Raw genomic sequence first — 19,324 nt, 5'->3', positions numbered from 1 at the left:
AATCAGCTAAGTAATTACTAGCTCTATCACTTGTCTCTACAGTGTAAGTTCTATGAAAACAGGAGCCATGTCTATTTTGTTTACTCCTTTATCCCCAGGGCCTGGCACCAAGGATTTGTCAATAAATATTTGTTGTAATAGTGAGTGAGTAATGGACACAAGAGTGGAAAAATTAATAACAATTACTTTTCTTTGCAAACATGGAATGGATAGTATACAAGGGGCTTACCCTCATCAAAGGAACTGATAAACACTCTTCCATTTCATAGATGAACATTAACTAGGTGGTTCCTTAGTGTGAGAACTGGTGCAAAGCCTGAGAGACATCCCAGATAAATCAAAGCAGATTATTAGTGGTATTGCAAGAGATACTGAATGGGAAGTGGGTAGGTTGGATTTGGGAATGGGGGTGGAGGGCAGGCTCTTTGAATCCCCACATGATTTGAGACATCTATTTTTAAAGATCCATTTTATAGATAAGTTAAATAAATTTATTTTTCAAGTGTAGTAGCTTCCTGTTAAAACTAAAACAAAAGAGCAAGACAACCAAAACCAAGGACTGGCAATAGGAGACTAGTTAGGATCTGTCCAATAGAGCAATGGAGGCCTGAGCAACGGAAAAGAGGAAATGACAGATGAAAGAGATATTGGTCACCTACAATAGTAGTTTTTGTTGAATATTTCCTGTAAGAGAAGTCAGGCCTTGACCATTGAATCCTATTTTCCTATTTTTTTCCTTCTGTACTGGGGATTAAACTCAGGGCCTCTACCACTAGAGCCACACCAAGTCCAAATGTTATTTTTCTTAAGAAGTATTTTTTTTTATAATTGTTTTATAAGACTTAGAGGCAGGATGATCAGGAGTTCAAGGCCAGCAAGGCTACATAGAAAGACCCCATCTCAAGAAAAGAAAAAAGGATTAGAGGATTGCTAGGTAATTTGTGCTTTTTGAGAATTTGAGGTGAATGTTTTTAAATGTTACTCATTGATTCATTGCTTCCAAAAGTCTGCTGAGTAGACTTTATCTAGAAAATGTTTTCCTTAGTCCTCACAGCACCCTCTTCCAGAAACCAGAACTCATTCCTTTTAGTTGATCACAATCACTAGTCCCCTCCCCAAGCATTTTCTTGTCAATGATAGTTCACATATTTCCTTCCCAGGAGACTTTTAGGACATAAATAGACATGAGCCAGCATGGGTAGTGTGAATAACCCTCTCAGGAAGTAAATAAACAGCTGGTCTCTGAGTCAATAAAGGCAGTGGATTTAAATTTCAACAGGGAAAACATAGGCTTGACATAAATGACAGCTGTCTAATTCTAGAAAATTTCCTTAATTGGGTCTGAGAAGAGCAATAGATGAGGCAGCTATGTGTGGAATGGTGTGGGTATATTTCTGCCTAGAAGCAGAGAAGAGATTTATGACTTTATTTTTTACAGTTTACCTATTTTCAAATTATGGGAGTAATACTTGCTCATTGTTTCAAATTCAGAAGATAACACAGACAATAAATATTTCTCATAATCCCACTACCCAGTCATAACCATTATTAGCAATCTGATATATTTCCTTGCAGTTGCACACATACACACACACACACACACACAGTTTTGTAACTTGATTTCTTTCATTTAGCACCTTCCTCCATTATCAAATGTTTAACATGTACATACATATAGCAATAGCAAGTCCAAGGTCTTTAATAATCTCACTTCATGATTTCTTAAGGTCTTTTTCTAACCTGAGGTTCCCTGACTTCCTTCTGTCTTCTAGGTGATCCTATTCCAAGAGACATTGGCAGCCATGAAGAGAAGACAAGAGATCCTTGCTCAATGGATTAAAAAACATGTGAACAAAGTAAATCTGATGACTGGCATTACCTTCCCTTATCTCATCACTAACAAAGGCCCTTCAGAAAGGGCCTGAGTGATGCCTGAGATAGGGAATCCTGAGATTGAAATCAGTGCTTTGATTCTGAGCAGTACAATTTCAGTTCCTAAGGCAGCACTTTTGGCTAAACATTTCAGTGAGACTTTCAAGCCCTCAAATAAAGTACAACCTCTGTGATGTTGATGAAGTGATCATTTTGTACTAATGAATTTGAAAATGATAATGGTATGGTTTGGATCCAGAATGTTCCCTAAAAGCTCACGTGTTGAAAGTTTGTTCCCCTATACATTAGTGTTGGGAAGTGCAGCCTTTGAGAGGTGATTGGATCGTGAGGGATCTGACCTCATCAATGGATTAATTCACTAATGGGTTCATAACTTAGTGGGCTTTTGATGGAAACTTGGAAAGGTGAGGCCTAGTTGGAGGAAGTGGGTCATTGGGGGTGTGCTTTTGAAGGACATATCTTATCGCCAGACTCTTCTTCTCCCTGCCATTTCTTTCTCTTTCTCTCTCTGCCCCTCTTTTTCTCTTTTGGCCTCTCTCTGTCTCTCTCCCTGACTCTCTTTGTCTGTCTCTCACCCCACAAATCCAGAAACAATGGAGCCAAGTGACCATGGACTGAAACCTTTGAGACTGTGAGCCAAAATAAACTTCCTTCTTTAAGGTGATTCCTATCATTGATGGGAAGATGACCAACATAGATATTGCTATCATTCGCCTGAGCAAAAGGCAGCCACTTTGTGTTGGGAAGGTTACATTCGTCCTGGATCACATGCTCATAGTGGTCAAGGACCTGTTTCTGATGGCGGATTAAAGCATGGTTTTGAGAAGGGCTTGGATCCTTTACATCAGCATCATTTGACCTTTGGAGGGACACCTGGTAAGTTGCTGTTATGTGGCAACTTCTTCCTACCTTCTAGGATTTAATAAGAGAGTAACAATTTAATGATATGGAATCTATAGTCTTTGACCTTGCCTAACTCACCACAGTTGTATATGTCTGAGGAAATCCCCAGGTGCTAACTTGAGCTTTGGTTGAGAATTCATCTTCTTTCATTCTCATAATTGTAAAATTTTACCTTAGACACTTCCTGGAAGAGAAGCTATTCGTTTTGTTTTTGTTTTATGTTGTGTATCTTGTTTTTCAGGTGCTGAACACAGAGGTTAAGGTAGAGACAAAACAAGTAAGTTTGAGCTGCTGATGAGGGATCTATGTGGTGACTGAGCTGCCATTCATCACTGATCACTGGGCTCAAGGCCTGATTAGCGTAAACTCTGGCAATAGGGTCTTTAAGCCAGAGGTGTTTCTAATTGAGAACCTGTGAAGTCAATATACCATCTTCAGAAGTTAATCCAAATTGCTTTTCTGATTCCAGATTGTTCTTTGGTGAATTTGGATGGAAAGCCAGTTTTTCCAGGACTGCCAAGAACCCCAGTATAAGCTAACTTTAGAAGCTTTCAAATGGCAAAACCATACGTTGAGGTTCTGAAGCCATGCACACCATTAATCTTGATCCCTCTTTCTCACTCTTTCTACTTCTCCCCAACTTCTAAATTTGTTATCATAGAGAAAATGTGCGAGCTACTCAGAAAACAGAAGTCCTCTGTGCTGGAAGCCCAGAACTTAACTCGTAACCATTGTTGAAAAAATCGTTACTGGTTTTACCCTACAAGTGAATGGTTATGAATTGACTGGTCAATCCAATGATTAAAAAATCTGCAATATATGTGTGACCAAGAAGCCCATTAAAGTTCCTTAAAGTGAGTTGAATGCTGGAAATACAGATTCGCAAAGTCAGAAGAGAAGCAAGTTAACTGGAAGTCCATAGCCAAGGACTCAGCAAACACCAACTTGTTTGCCTTTTCTGCTGGTTGAGAAATGTTGGTGTGGCAATTTTTGTTCTCTGAAGGTCTGGAAGCCCACTAGGCTTCAGGAGTTGGTCGGGAGCTCCTTCGTTTGTTTTAGTTCTTCTCAATTTTAAATATTAAGGCCAATTCTGTCAAAGCCATCTGTGACATTTGCAGGATTTCTGCCAACATCTCCTCCTTGCAAACCAGGAAGAAACTTAAAACCAGCAACAGTACCTACTCCAGGCTTCCCCAGCCATTTTCTTATAATTTCCTTCCTTCAATGAAGTGAAATTGGTGTGCTACATTGTGTCAGAGTTGGGGGCTCACATAGATCCAAATGGAAAGTGAAGAGTCTCTGACTGCCAATGTGCCAGGTGTTCACTGATTGTAAAAGGGAATAATGAATAATAACCCATTCCAGTGTGTTGATCAATGCTTCCCGCTCTCTGTGATGCAGAAGAGGTCACTGGAGACAACACCGAGGCCTCTCATGGTTTCTACTCATTAACAAGGCACTGGCGACTGAAATACAGACTCCATTACCTAAATGCAACAATGACAGGGACCCTGCATCAAATTGTAATTAGGTTTGATCAGAGCTGGGGGACAGTTGCTATAATCAGAATCACTCTGAATTAATTTTATACTAGTGAAGGATATGAGGCGAGATTGATTTAATGGTAACCAAAGCAACCCCCTTTTTTTCTGACTCTTAAGCTTTAAAAAAAGAAAAGCAGAAAGAGAAGGGAAAGCGTGGAAGGCAAAGGAAAACAGAGATGCGTAATTTTGTTCTATTAATCCTATTGTAACTAGTTAGGAGGAAATGTGTTAAGATAAGAGCAAATGTATTAGAAGGTGATCACTGTCTGGGTCCTGGAAACCTTTGTGGGTCCTCTTCTGTGCTCACAGCAGATTCTGGAATGCTTCATTTCCTCTTCCTTTTTGTTCATTTCACATGTGTTTTGAAACAGCTTGTTTAGGGCAAGAATTTCAATCTGCTGAAAAAGTAGGAAGAAATTCAAGCCGGGCAATAGTTCCTTTCCTGATAAGAATCAGTTGTAGGCCTTTACCTTGGGAGCCATATATATCGCTGATCCAAAGATCATTGGCTTATGTGAGATCCAAGGGAAGATTTTGTAGATTGTGAAATGGTTTAGAAAGACAGAGATGTGGGAGGTGTGGTAAGTAGATTACATCTAGCTCCTCACCACTGAAAAGTCAGAATTTTGTTTTAGCTGCTAAGGGAATAGCATCTTGCCTAAGATTTGAGATAATTGGTGAATGTGAGTGCATTCAGGTGTCCACATTTTCACTTATGTATGCACATGCAAATATTGGTACATATGATGTGTTCCATTCATGTGTGTTTGATCTCTAATATTTAGATACCGTAAATGAAATATTTTCCCTTTGTTCTCCAACCCCAGGCAGACTTATTAATCTTTCCCCATATCTCATCAGTTTCAAGATTAGAAATATCAACAGAGGGTAGAATTCTGTTAAAATACATAGACAATGACTTATAAGGAGGATTTTACCCCTAAAATACATCTCAGATTATTTTATGGGTAAGAAAATAGCATGTAAATATTTTGAATCATTTAAGTGAGTAGAAAATGTTGAAACAAAGTATATATATTCCATATTAAAAAAAAAACCCTTAAGTTCTTTTTAAATTTCTCCTGTTGGGTACAACAGCATAGCCATTCAAGCCATAAAACTGTAATAAATGTACAAGGAAATCATTGAGGTCATATTTGTACATGTTACTGCATATCTGACTACCTATACATTTCATGTGTAAGTTTAGATTTTATGTTACATGTTAACTATGATGTATGAGATTTGAACAAATCATCACATTTAGCTGAAATTTATTATACCTCTTTTGGAGTTAGAGATTTTATAATAGCTTACAAAATATGCTTCAAATATATTGTTTTCATTGTCTTTCTTTTTTGTGTTTTTTGCCCAAAGACAATGTGAGTAAATGAACATGGAGAAGCCATGGAAATGGGGTTAAGACAGCTGTGACGTGGGAAGGTCTCCATATTGCAGATTTTCTGGATTTTTCTCCTATTATTCTCATATAGGAAGAGAAAATAGAAGAAGTGGTGGGGGCATTAAGTTTGAAGGACATGTACATCTCATATCAAATTTTCACAAGTTGTAGACCAAGGTATGTGTGCAGAAAGGCTTAGAGGGTGTGTTTCAAGGGCTCTTGGTTGGTATCTAGGAACCAAGTGGATAAAAATTTTCCTATATTGATATAAAAGTTTCCTGAAATGCTAAGCTTGGCTTCCTTTACAGACAATGTGGTTTGTGCTAAATACTTGCTTTCCTTTCAGGAACCTGGAATTTCAGGCACTGTGTGCCCATGTGACCAGCCTGGGACAGGATTCTTGCAGGCTTTTTCCTCATTTCCTCCAACTTTGCCCTATGTGCCTTTTCCCTTGACTGATTTTGCTGTGTATCTCTCACTGCAATAAATCTTAGCTCTGAGGACAAACATATGCCAAGTCCTGTGAGTTTTACTAGCAAATTATCAAGCTTTAGGGCTAGTCTTGGGAATCCAGATGCAGTAGGTAGTAGTTCTGAGTTCTGTTACTAACTCTGCCCATGTCCCCCAAAACAGTGCTCCAAAAAGATAACTTAGTAAAATATCAAGAATTCTTGGAATGGGAGGTGTGTCTCAAGTGTTAGAGTGCCTGCTTTCCAAGCCAAAAGCCCTGAATTCAAACCTCAGTTCCATCCCACTCCCCCCCAGAAAAAGAATTCTTGTGAAAAGTGTTATGATTTAATTTAGAGAGAAAGAAACAGACTGAGGGTGGGCAGCCCAAGGCAATTTATATATGCCGAGTTCTCTGAGGAAGCAGGTGCAGGTGTGAAGTTATAGGAGGGAAGGTGCGTGAAAGTTCTAAGTGAAGTTCTTTTCCTGCCTCCTCCATCCCCTGCCCCCCCACCAGGCCCCAAACATAGGTAGCCTCTATGTTCTCTTTTTTTGGATTGGATTAATAAGAATGGTTGCAAAAGAGAGATGGGTCAATGAAGTGGGGATGTCAAAAACAGGGGCTGATTCTCCCTAATAGAGTCCAGTCCCAATGCTCCATGCCAAACCTGGACTATGTCTGAACCAGGAGAAGTTTTCCCTGTGGGCACAGGATATATCCCCACTTCAGGAGAGTAAGCCTAGCAAACCAAACTTGGAAGAGAAAATGGATCAGGTTCTTTAAAAAAAAAAAAAAGCTTATAGCCACTCTTAGGCAGGGTACAGAAAACAAAACAAAACATGTCAACAATGTAATATCCTTAAACTTTAGCTCAAAGGTGAAGACAATTTGGTCTCTGATAAAATGAGAAGAACCAATGAGAATTCACTCATACCTCATCAGAACAAACACTGGACAAACATACAATGTCAATCCCCTAAAAAGAGAGAGAAAAAAACAGAAAGGGGCACAGCATTTAAAATATGAAGACCAGACAAGAAGAAACCATAATTTAAGGACTAAAGAGCTGCATTCAGGAAAAGAACTTAGTAAGACCATAAGTTCAACAAAACAAGAACTCAGAAATGAGATGGTAAAACAGAACAGAAAGAAAAGAGATGGAAGATCTATGGAAACTAAGGAGCAAAACAGCACCAGTGTAGACCTAACTTTTCTGATACATCAAGGAAAAGAATAGACATGGCAGAAAACTGAATTACTTTCTCTTTTTTTTGGCGAGTTCTGGGGTTTGAACTCAGGGCCCCACATACTTGTTAGGCAAGTGCTGTACTGTTTGAGCCACTCCATTAGCTCTTTTTGTATTGGGTATTTTGGGATAGGGTCTCACTTTTTCCCAGGCTGGCCTCGAATTGCAATCCTTTTGATCTCTGGCTTATGAGTAGCTAGGATTATAAGTGTGAGCCACCAGCGCCCAGCAGAAAACTGAATTTCTGACTGATAACAAGCTTGAAATAATCACAGAGATGCAGAGGAAAAGATTAAAGCATTTAAATAAATATTGAAGACAAAAATAATTAAGCATGTAAGAAAAGTTGGTGAACTTAGAGGACACAGCCCAATAAATGTAGGATACAAACTCTTCAAAGATATAAAAAGAAATTTGCCTGAACAGATTAAAAGAAAAAAATTGCTACAGAGTGGTCCACGTGAAACTATATCTTGGATATGTAATTCCAGAATAAAGAATGAATTGTTCATGCATGCAGGTATCATTGTAAATTACATTATTTGCAAGGAAAAAAAGGCTGGCCAGAGACTTGTCCACAAAAGCAAAACATTTCAGAAAAAGAAAACTGTTGTAATGTCTGTCAAAGAATGTGAAATGCCCAAACATTTCACATTCTAAGTAAGGCAAGACAGCACTCAAGTGTAATGACCAAAGGCATCTGTTTTCAAAGACAAAACAACTGAGTCAGACTTGAAAAATATGTGATGATGAAATCCAGCCACACATGATATAAATAAAATAGGGGATCTTAGAAAAAGCAAAGCCATAGGGAAGAGCCAGTGAGCATGGAATCCATTTAAATATGGAACTGAAATTAAACAAATATGAGAATTGTAATTATAGAGCAGTTGAAAATGTTATGGTTTGATAGAGAAACAGTCCAAAACAAAAATGAAGATAGGGAGGAAGTATAAGAGTAATACTTTTCTCCCAACACCCATGGCTGAGTCACGTGTGTCTGTGTGTGTGTGTGTGTGTGTGTGTGAGTGTGTGTGTGTTATTGGGGTTTGACAGGACCTCACATTTGCTAGGCAGGTGCTCTACCACCTGAAGCACACCCCCAGCCCTTTTTACTGAACTTATTTTTGGGATAGGGTCTCAAATTTATGCCTGAACAGGCAAGAACCACCATCCTCCTTTTTACTCTTCCTGCCTAGCTGACATGACAGGTGTATACTACCATGCTCAACTAGTGGTTGAGATGGGGTTTCATGAATTTTTGGCTTTAATCCACAATCTTAATCTCTGCCACTTGAGTAGCTAGGACTACAGGTGTGATCCACTATACCTGGCTCAACTGATATTTTCTATGGGAGTTACTTTTATTAAAAATGTCTATGGTTCCAACATCTTAGGACACTTTGTATCTTTTTTTCTTCAAGTTTTTGAAAAAAAATTCCTTTGTAGTTGAAAACAAAAGCATTTCCTTTTATTTTAACTTCTTTTTCTTCTGTTAAGTTGAAGGCATTTTAAGCTAATTTAGTTAAATAGCACCTATTTTATGATTTCATTGTATGAAATTGTGTCATTTAGGTATTCATCCATTCCTGCTCGAATTCACTTACACAGACATCTAGAGTAATACTTACGATGTACTAATTAATTTTTTCTGAATGGTAAGGTTTTTGATGACTTTAAAAAATTGTTCTCCCTAAATGTATTACAGTAACTATGTATCTTCTTCTTATTGAACAATTAAGATATTTAATTGAATAATTTTCTGAACTCCTGTGCATCTTCTATTCAAGATGATGGGGAAAATGTATTTCCAAATATCCTTTGTTGTTATTGTGTGTATGTGTATATATTTGTTTCCGTTATAGTTTTTCTTCTGAAATAAGCTTTTCTTTCCTTTTATAAAGGGTCTCAGAGTAAGAACAGCAGAAGGAAGGTAAGAAATGAGCTTCATTTTCTACTAGTGGGAGAGGATTCTACAAAGGAGGAAGCCTGTGTACTCTTACAGCAGAAGGTGAAACCATCAGTGTGCATTAGTCTAGCTCATTTTTTTTTTCTGTAACCGGGATTTGAATTCAGGCCTCATGGCCTCATGCTTGCTAGTCAGGTACTCTATCACTTGAGTCACACCTCAGGCCACCTGTCTGATCTTAAGCTCACATGTTGGCCCTCACTGATCATAACATCTCAGGGGTAGTTTATGGACAAGGGAAAGAACACAGGACACCATGGAAGCATGAAGTGGGAACATAGTATTTATGTTGGATCTCCTGAGCCTTCCAAGGTGAAAAGTTCAAGTGTTTTCTCTTGGCTTGTTCTTGGCCCTCTTCCTCATGTCAGCAAGGAGGTCTACAGGACAAGGTAAGACACCAGCTCTGTTCTCTGGCATTTACAGCAAAGTTGACCATCTTAGGCTCTGGGCCAGACTTGGAATTAGTTGGTTCTCAGTTTTTGGCCACCTGTTTAATTGACCAATTTGCTTGTGTCTGGTCACCCTCAGTAGGGAGTCTCATCACCATTTCTTTCATAAATTGAGGGATATGGGTTGACATAAAAACATACGTGGCCCCCTCTTGTGGACGTACCTGGTCACCTGTGTATTTGTTTGTGCTACAGAGATGTATATAACCTTATGTATATAACCTTAGAATGAAGAAAGAAGGCCTGAAAAAGCGTATTTCACTTAATCAAAATATGAGAACTGGAACCTAATTTTAAGTATTACACTGTTTGTTATAGTTTGGATCATAGATGCCCCATAAGCTTGTGTGTTGGAAGCTTGGTCCCCAGCTGACAGTGGTATTGGGAGGTAGTGAAACCTTGAGGGGATAGGCTTAGTTGGAGGAAGAACGTCATTCGAGATGTGCCCTTGAAGGGCACATTGGGATCCCTGCCCCTTTCCCCTCTTTTCTTGCTTCCTGGCCACCAAGAGGTGGGCAGCTTTGCTCTGCCACACACTCCCCACCATGAGGTTCTGTCACACCACAGGCCTACTGTGTTGGGGCCAAGTGACCAGGAACTGAAACCATGAGCCAAAACAAATCTTTCCTCCTTATAAGAAAATATCTCAGGCATTTTATCACAGCAACAGAAAGCTAACACATTGTTTGAATATCAAACAATATTTAAAAATAATTATTACTGGGTGCTAGTGGCTCATGCCTGTAATCCTAGCTACCCTGAAGGCAGAAATCAGGAGAATTGTAGTTCAAAGTTAGCCTGTGCAAATAGTTTGTGAAACCCTATCTTGAAAAAATCCTTTACAAAAAAGGGCTGGTGGAGTGGTTCAAGGTATAGGTCTTGAGCTTAAACCCTAGTACTACAAAAAAAAAGAAAAAAAAATTAAATAATTAGTCACTAGCAATAAAATTTGAGTAACATTTTAAAATTAAAATGTATTTTAATATTTAAAACTAAAGAACCAAATCAAGAAAATAGCGATTATTATTAAATTAAATATTTTTAGATATTAATATTTAAAAATATTGGAACAATATTAAACAAATTTATTCAGCTAACACTTTATCTGTTCTTACTGATACCCTGGAGGTGAGCTGCCTACTGATTTCTGTGTCTGAATTGAATCAGAAGTAGAACCTTTGTGTCTGGGCAGCTTCCTTGTCTAATCTCAGATTACATTTGTACTGTTGACTGGTGTTAGTGACATACCACCATGGTAGAGCCATTGGAGTACGTACCTGGGGTACAGACAAGAAAGGGCATGTGGTTTGTAGTGGATTTAAAAGCAATACAAACCAACTAAAATGTTTTATTTTTATTATCTCCATATGTTAGTAATTGTAAACAATGTCAAAGATAAAATACTACTACTGCTACACACACACACACACACACACACAGCAGTAGGAGCAGCAGTTAATTTTGAGCAAGGTAGCCATTTGCTTATAAGTTATAGGGTGGACATTTTTTTTTTTCGTTGTTCTAGTTCCTTTATATATATGAAGCCATCAACCATATTCCTTCATCTTCATCTCCTCCATTCACCCCCCCTTTCCCACAAGTACACCTTTTACTGTACCTATTTTACAGTAGGGTGGACATATTTAAAACTTTAACTACTCTTGGGAAAATTTGCATTGGAAAGGGCCCATTTTTGGAAGGAAAACTTGTTTCCTACTTTTATTCTTCTTTCTCTCTCTCTCTTTCTTTTTGGTGGTACTGGGGTTTGAACTCAGGGTCTGATGCTTGCTAGGCAGGTGCTCTACTGCTTGAGCCACTCTGCCAACCTCTATATTTACACTTCAAACAGTGAAATAGAAGGGTGAATTTTGAGGAGTAATGTTTTGTTTGGCAAATGCAAATTTTATCTCATATGTGAAATATTCAATAGAATTTGAGTAACATTTTTAAATTAAAATATATTTTAAAAATTAAAACTAAACAACCAAATCAAGAAAATAGTGATTACTACAGAAAATAATTTTATCTACAGGTAGGAGCTATTGAAGATGCTGCAACTCCTGGCCAGCCCACTGCCTAGGAGTTTCTTAGTGCTTCAGTGGTCAGTCTTCTAACTAAAGTTGCATCATTGGCTATGAGTTCTGAATTTACTGCCCTTTCTGTCTGAGATAATCTTGTACTGTGTCACGGGATAAACAGACATGCTTCAGAATACCCACCACAGCCATTATGTTCTTTTCACTCATTAATGGATAAAGCATGGAAAAGGTCTATTTCAAATCTTTTTGTGCCTGTATGGGATGAAGCTAAAAATGGAATTAAACTCAGAATATTTGGATTGGGTTTTATAAATTCAATTTAAGAAACCAAGCCAATCTAAGGGTGTCCTTTCTAAATGCAAAGTGATCGTGAGACCTTGCTTAGAAGGAGACTAAAATTGAGGATAGGGCAGAAGTGGGGCACACCCCTCCCTTCCTCTAACTCACACATCTCAAGAGAAAGCCCAAGAGCTAAAGAAAGCCACCACCTCCACCGGAGACAGATTCAAGATAAGCGGAGAGTGACAGGTGGGAATGAAGTCATTGCTAAAGTGAGACCTCACCTGTGCAAAAAGCAGAAGAGCAAACATGCTTTCAGAATTGTCGATAAACCAAAGGACATGTTTTACCGCACTGGTAAAATGATTTCTCTTTTTTTCTTTTGGTGCTGGGGCTTGGTTGAACTCAGAGCCTCAGGCTTGCTAGGCAGCCACTCTACCACTTGAGTCATTCCACCAGCCCTTTTTGCACTGGGTCTTTTTGAGATAGTATCTTTCTTTACCCTGTGGCAGGCCTTGACTGCTGAATAGCTGGGATTACTGTGTGCACCCCCACAGCAGCCATTGGTTGAAGTGGGGGGTCTTAAAATTTTTTTTTTTTTGGCCTGGGCTGGACTTAAACCAAAATCCTCCAGATTTCCACCATGGTGGCGAGAGCCACCATGCCCAGCTCTGGGAGCAATAAATGAAGAGAGGTGGTTGAATTTGGCTGTCACAGAATGGTACATAATACATACTGTAAACACTGACTGAAAGCATAGACAAGCATGACAAGGTACACGTTTTCTGGTGGAAGACCAAGCCCTCTGCTTTGAATTTGGAGCTGTAAACTGGAAATTCCCCTGTCTTTTTTATGATTTCCTGACTAGATTCTTATGAGTTCTTTTTCTCATTTTAAAGATCTAACAATTTAAAAATAACAATTTATTTAATTTTTTCAAAGCATTCAATTTAGTTCACTTAAGAGCATTTTCTTTTGTACCCATTTTCATCAGTTTACATTTTATTTGAAACTTAATTACATACTTACAATAGTATTGGCATAAATAGTTCCAAACAATCAATGCTTGGTAAACTTAAGACTCCATTACTAGGCTGGAAGAGTAGTGCAAGCAGTAAGGGCACTTGCCTAGCAAGCATGAGACCCTGAGTTCAAACTCCAGTGCTGCCAAAAAACAAAACAAAACACTCCATTGGTTAGAGCCACATGGATTCACTGAGCTGTGGTTGTCAGTTAGATGTTTTTCTAAGAGAATGGAGTCCTTTATTCACAGACTCCACTGGAAAACGTGAAATTATAAAATTAGTTTTTGTGTCAGTCAGCTTTCTGTCACATAGCAAATACTTAAGATAACCAACTTAAAAAAGTAAAAGGTTGATTTGGGTTCACAGTTCTGGAGTTTCCAGTCTGGGATTGGGTGGACATGTTGCTTTTCGGCCTCTGTTGGGGGTGAGGGAGCAGTACATTAAAGCAGAAACATATGACAGCGTGAAACCTGGTTGTGAAAGACAGAGAGAGAGAAAAAAAAAAGAAAAAACGAGACTGGGTCCTATAATCATTTTTGAGGGCATATTCCAATGATCTAAACACCTTTTAGTCTCACCTCTTAAAGGTTCCACAACCTCCCAATAACCCTGAATTGAGGACTAACCCTGTAATGGAAGTGGCCTTTTGGGGGACAGTTAAATCCAATCATAGCAATTATAAGATGGATTGGGTCATGGAAAACTGAACTTTCTAGATGATTAGAGACTTAAAATTATCCTAAACAGTAGAAGAAAAGCTTTGTTTAATGTATTACATCTTAGAAAAACATCAGTAAGGCATGTACGTCAATAAACTAAGGAATGGATGCCCTAGTAAGCAATAATGTGGAATGCTGATAATTACGAGTTTCATGGGAGATATTTGATGAGCCTGTGCCCTTCCAGTGGATGCCCCTCATCTGCTTGCTTGTCTAGGTTGTGTTCCCTCCTCTTTCCTGGGTTTTTCTACTGTCCCATACACCTCTGGCCATTTCCCAAGAATCTTCAATTCAAGTTGTCGTTTCTGTACCCTACTTTGTAGTTATGTGTCTTAATCTTTTATTTAGTTGATTTTAATTTTTTTTCTTCTCTCTAGCACATGGCTTTTCATTTTCCTAACACTGTTAGAATTTCCTGTGTTGGAGCCTGTAGGACTTAGCCTTTTCCTTTTTGGATTTTGACATCTCATCCTTAAGTGTCCCTGTCACATATCATGCGTTTCATTGGGGTTGGGTGGTTGAGGTTAGCTGGACCAATGGCTACAAAAGAGTAAGCAGGAGTATTTGAGGGAGAGAGACTAACGCCCTAAGGGTTAAACTATGGAAGCAGACCTTCCCAAGGGTTGTGCCCTTATTGTCTCAGACTTTTATGTCCGTGTTTATTTCTGTAAATTGCTCTCCCATTTGGATGAATGATTAACTATAATGCCCAGAGTAAAACACTACCAGGAATGAGTTCTCTCCATGTCTATTGACACTGGAGTCTCAATGAGTTTGCCTGAGAGTTCTCAGAATAATGCTGAAGTATCTTTAGAAGGAATCAAGAAGAGCATGTGGTGTGGCTGCTGTCCTTTTGATGCTGAAATTGGTTTAGCTATAACTTGTTCATTTTAGGATTAAGAACAACAACAACACAACCCGACTCACTCACATATCTCAAATCCCAGCTGAGTTAAAGGTACAAATCACATCCATATGTAGGATGGGGTTGGGAGCTGAGTCTTAGGTAATGAGGGTTTGTAAGCCTGGGCTGCAGTTAGTAAGTTGTAAACAGGGCCTTCTTGCCACTTTGTCAGAAGCTGTAATTCATTTCTAATTACCATCTCCTGGAAAAACACTGTGTTGTCATTGCCTTTTAAATTTCTTCCTCTTCTAGAGAAAAACATACATTTTAGGTCATTAAGAAAAACCTTGTCTTGATTTGGATGATGTTTTTGTTCAACAAAAAAAAATTATTACTTTGTCTCAGGCACAATTTCTGTCATGGAAGAAGAGGCTGCATACATTTTAATTTGGCAATGAATTAACAGTAATCAAGAGAATCTAGCTTTTCCACTGCACCACAGTTCAGATCTGCGTGTTTATTCAAGCCAGAGAAGAATCATCTTTGCTATTTGGATTTTTAAGGTGAACAGTCAGAAAGAAAAATATTGGCATGTAAAATACTTCCTTATTTTTCAACTCAATATTGCATGTTTCCGTCTTTAAAAAAATCCATGAAGAAAAAGAAAAAGAAGACTCTTAAAGTTAGCAGGTGTAATAAAGAAAAACAAGGATAAGTTTTTGTTTTGTTTTGGTGGTGCTGGGGTTTCAACTCAGAGCTTTCTGCTCACCAGCAGGCACTCTATTGCTTGAGTTGCACCTCAGCCATGCAGTATGATTTTGTTTAGACAAAGAAGCAGAACATGGCAAAAATCAGCTTTTGTTGTTTTTTGTATTATAAAATAATACATGTGACAACGTAAGTGGACAAAATGTTTATTTTCTCACTCAAAAGCTGAGGTTATTTTGGCTACTTTTTTTTTTTTGCGAAATGTCTGAATTGATGGCACAAAAGTTTCTTTGGTTCTTCCATAGATAAGGAGAGTCACAGGGCATGGTCCTCTGAAGCTGTCATTCGCCACTTCCAGCTCTAGGTCAGGGAGACGGGTGACACGAGCAGCATTGCCAGGTAAGTAAGCTGTTAGGAAGGCCGCATTAGTCAGGGCACACAGACTACAGATGGGACCATGGGCTTAAGAGCTTGCCCTTGTACTTTTCCATTTACCACTGGGCTCTGATGTGAACTATCATGTGGAAAGTCGGGCAGAAGTGGGTAGGTCTTAAATCTTGTTGGAAAATAAATAAATTCTTAAATGAGGAATTTAGAGAAGCAGGAAGAAATTCTGGGTTCTGCATTCACAGATTCAAGCAACTGTGGATTAAAAAATTTCAAAAAATAACTTCATCTGTACTGAACACGTACAGATTTTTCTTGTCAATATTCCCTAAACAACCTAGTATAACAACTATTTACATAGCATTTACACTGTAGAAGGTATATTAAGTAATCCAGAGATGATTTAAAGTATACAGGAGGAAGTGTGCAGGTCATATACAGATACTACACCATTTTATATAAGGTACTTAAGCATTTTGGTATCCTCAGGGAGTCATGGATATTGACAGATGGCTATGTTTGTATTTCCTTAAGTATATTTGAGTGCGTTACTGCAGGGAGCAAGGTATAGTTAATGTTCTTTTTTAAAAATGTGAAAACAAACAGATGAAAATATGAAAATGTTTGTTTTGTCTTGAAGCCATAAAAAGTGACTTAAGCTAGCATTTACCCTTTGGAATTAAAATACAGAATATTTATGAATTTATTAATTAGCTGTTTCTGTGTACATAAAAATGATTTTCTATTTCCAAACACTCTGGTTTTTACCAACTAAGGGACCATGAGAAAGACCTGAAAATTCTCCGAACCTTAGGTTTTCACCTGCAAAATGTGACATTAATGCTGAAAACAGGAGCCAAAGAAGATAAAATAAAATAAGATAAAAATAACAATAAAAATTAAAAAATTTAAAACTAAAAAAAAAAGCAAGAATGAAGAATAACAAATGAAAAATAAAAATAAGATACAAAAGATAAAATGAGATCCAAATAAGGTAAAACTGCTTTCTAAGCTGCAGTGTTACCAAGGCCATTATTAGATATAATATAAATTATGTAATATAATAAATACTAACATCTTTAATATATTAAATGTGAATGTATTATATATTAATATATACTTAAAAATAGATATTTTGTTTTGTTTTTGTTTTTTGAAACAGGCTCTTGCTATGTAGCCCAGGCTGGCCTGGAATTCACCATCCTCCTACCTCAGCCTCTGAGGTGCTGAGGTTACAGGTGTGTACCATTTCAGCTGGTGTATATTGCTATTATATAAGATTTTTAAACATAAAGATTATCTCTTTGTATTTTCATTACCATAGTTAACTTTATTTGCTTACTAACAGGAGCAAAGCACTATGGACATTTACTTTTTAAACATAATTCTTCGCCAAGATATAAAACATAATATAAGCTGGCATTTAGCTTTTGCAAATGAAATAGAGAAAATTTATGCATTTATAAGTAATGAATACTTATTGACAAAGTCAAATAGATGTCTATTTATTGAGTTTTTGGAATGAGCAAAACAGTTGTGAGATCCTGTGGATTGCTAACTGTCCTGAAGTGACAGTATTGACAGACACCTCTTGCTCCTAGGAAATGCAATTTGCAGCTTGGCTCTTTTCTCTCTATCTTGGGGTATCTGTGAGGGCTGGAGAATTGCTACCTGCAAAACATTGAAAAAGAAAAACATATTTTCTCCTGCATGGATATAGATGCAAAAATCCTTAAGAATATGGGCAAGGCTAATCCAGCAATATGTAAAAAGGATAATGCCTGTGAGGAGGTGTGTTTATTCCAGAAGTACAAGATTAGATAAACTTTTATAAACAAAACAATGTAACTTGTCATATAAACAGAATGAAAAATAAAAACCATGCATCATAATTGATGCAGAAAAAAATTTGACAAAATTCAAGTCATTCAGAATTTCTTGAAAGAAGTTAAGAATACAAAAGAATTTCCTTACCCTGATAACCTACATATGCAAAAAGCCTACAGCTAGCTAGCATATTAACAGTGAAAGACTGAGTGCTCTCCTAAGAACAGGTCCCGGGCAGGAGAAGCTGGCATTCATTGTTTCTAATTGACTTGGTACTAGAGGTCCTAGTCACTGCAACAAGTCAAGGAAAACAAATAAAAGGCATATATACTGGAAAAGAAGAAGTAAAACTGTCTTTATTTGCAGTTGATTAATAATCATTTAGGAAGAGAATCCTAAAGTAATCTTCAAAAAAAAATGACTAGGCCTAATTTAGCAAATTTAGAAAGATTGCAAGGTGCAAGGTCAATATAATCAGAAATGAATAATCAGAAATTGAGTAAAAGTGACATTTATAATTGCATCCAAAATATGACCTTTTTATGGACCAATTTGAAAAACAGATGTCTAAGACCTGCACCCAGGAAAGTAATTCAGTCAGACTCTTGTTAGCTATGCTCAGATTATTTTCCTGGAGTGTCATCATTCATCCCGGGGACAGTATAGGCGAGGGTTAGCCTATGCTTGTCGGCTTTGGATGTTACCATTTCATTTTTGAATAAAACTTCAAAATCTGCTTACATTGCTCCAATACCAGGTATTACCTTGCAATTTCAACCTAAATTGCAAGTAGTCACGGTGCTAAGAATAATATCACGTATTGAGTGTTTTGTAGGTATGAGTCACACTCTAAGTGCTTAATGAGCATCAACTAATTTAATTCTCACAGTGACTCTATAAGTTACTGTTACTTTCCACTTCATAAGTGAGAAATCTAAGATTCAAGGCTGCCAGGAAGTGGCTGCCTGGGATCTTAACTAAGGACTAAGATTTGTAACTTTCATATTCAGTTGCTTTTTTGAGCATCATTAACTCCAGTGGGGGGTTTTCACATCATCAGTGGATGTTCATGTAGGCTGAGATGCATTGAATATGCTCTCTCCCACCCCCATAGTTCATGTGTTGGAACCTTCTGGGAGGTGGAGCCTAGTGGGAGATATTTGGGTCATGGAGACAGAGCCTTCATGAACAGTTAATTCTGTCTCACACGATTGAGTGAATTCTTCATTTCAGAGGACTGGGTTAGTTGCCCAGAGATTGGATTGTTAGAAGCAAGGCTGCCCCTGTGGTTTGCCTTTACTGCACTTGTACCCTGCCCTTCTACTTCCTGCCATAAGTTGAAGCAGCACTGAGTCTCTTGCCAGAACCCAAGCAGAAGCTGCCACCATGCTCTTGGACTATTTAGCCTCCAGAATCATTGGCCAAAGTAAACCTCTTTTCTTTTATAAACTATCCAGTCTCAGGTATTATGTTACAGTAACAGAAAATGGACGAAAACACCGCTGAAATATAGAAATTAGTATTTTTCAAAAGACAGAGATCTCGGCAGTTCCTCAAAAGGAGGAACATGTGGTGATGCAGAAACTGCAGCCCTGAGTCTGAGTACACATTCTGGGCCCCACCTCTCCACATTCTGCTTTGT

This window comes from Castor canadensis, chromosome 13 (assembly GCF_047511655.1).
Source record: "Castor canadensis chromosome 13, mCasCan1.hap1v2, whole genome shotgun sequence".
NCBI lineage: Eukaryota > Metazoa > Chordata > Mammalia > Rodentia > Castoridae > Castor > Castor canadensis.
Note: the sequence above shows the minus strand (reverse complement) of the source record.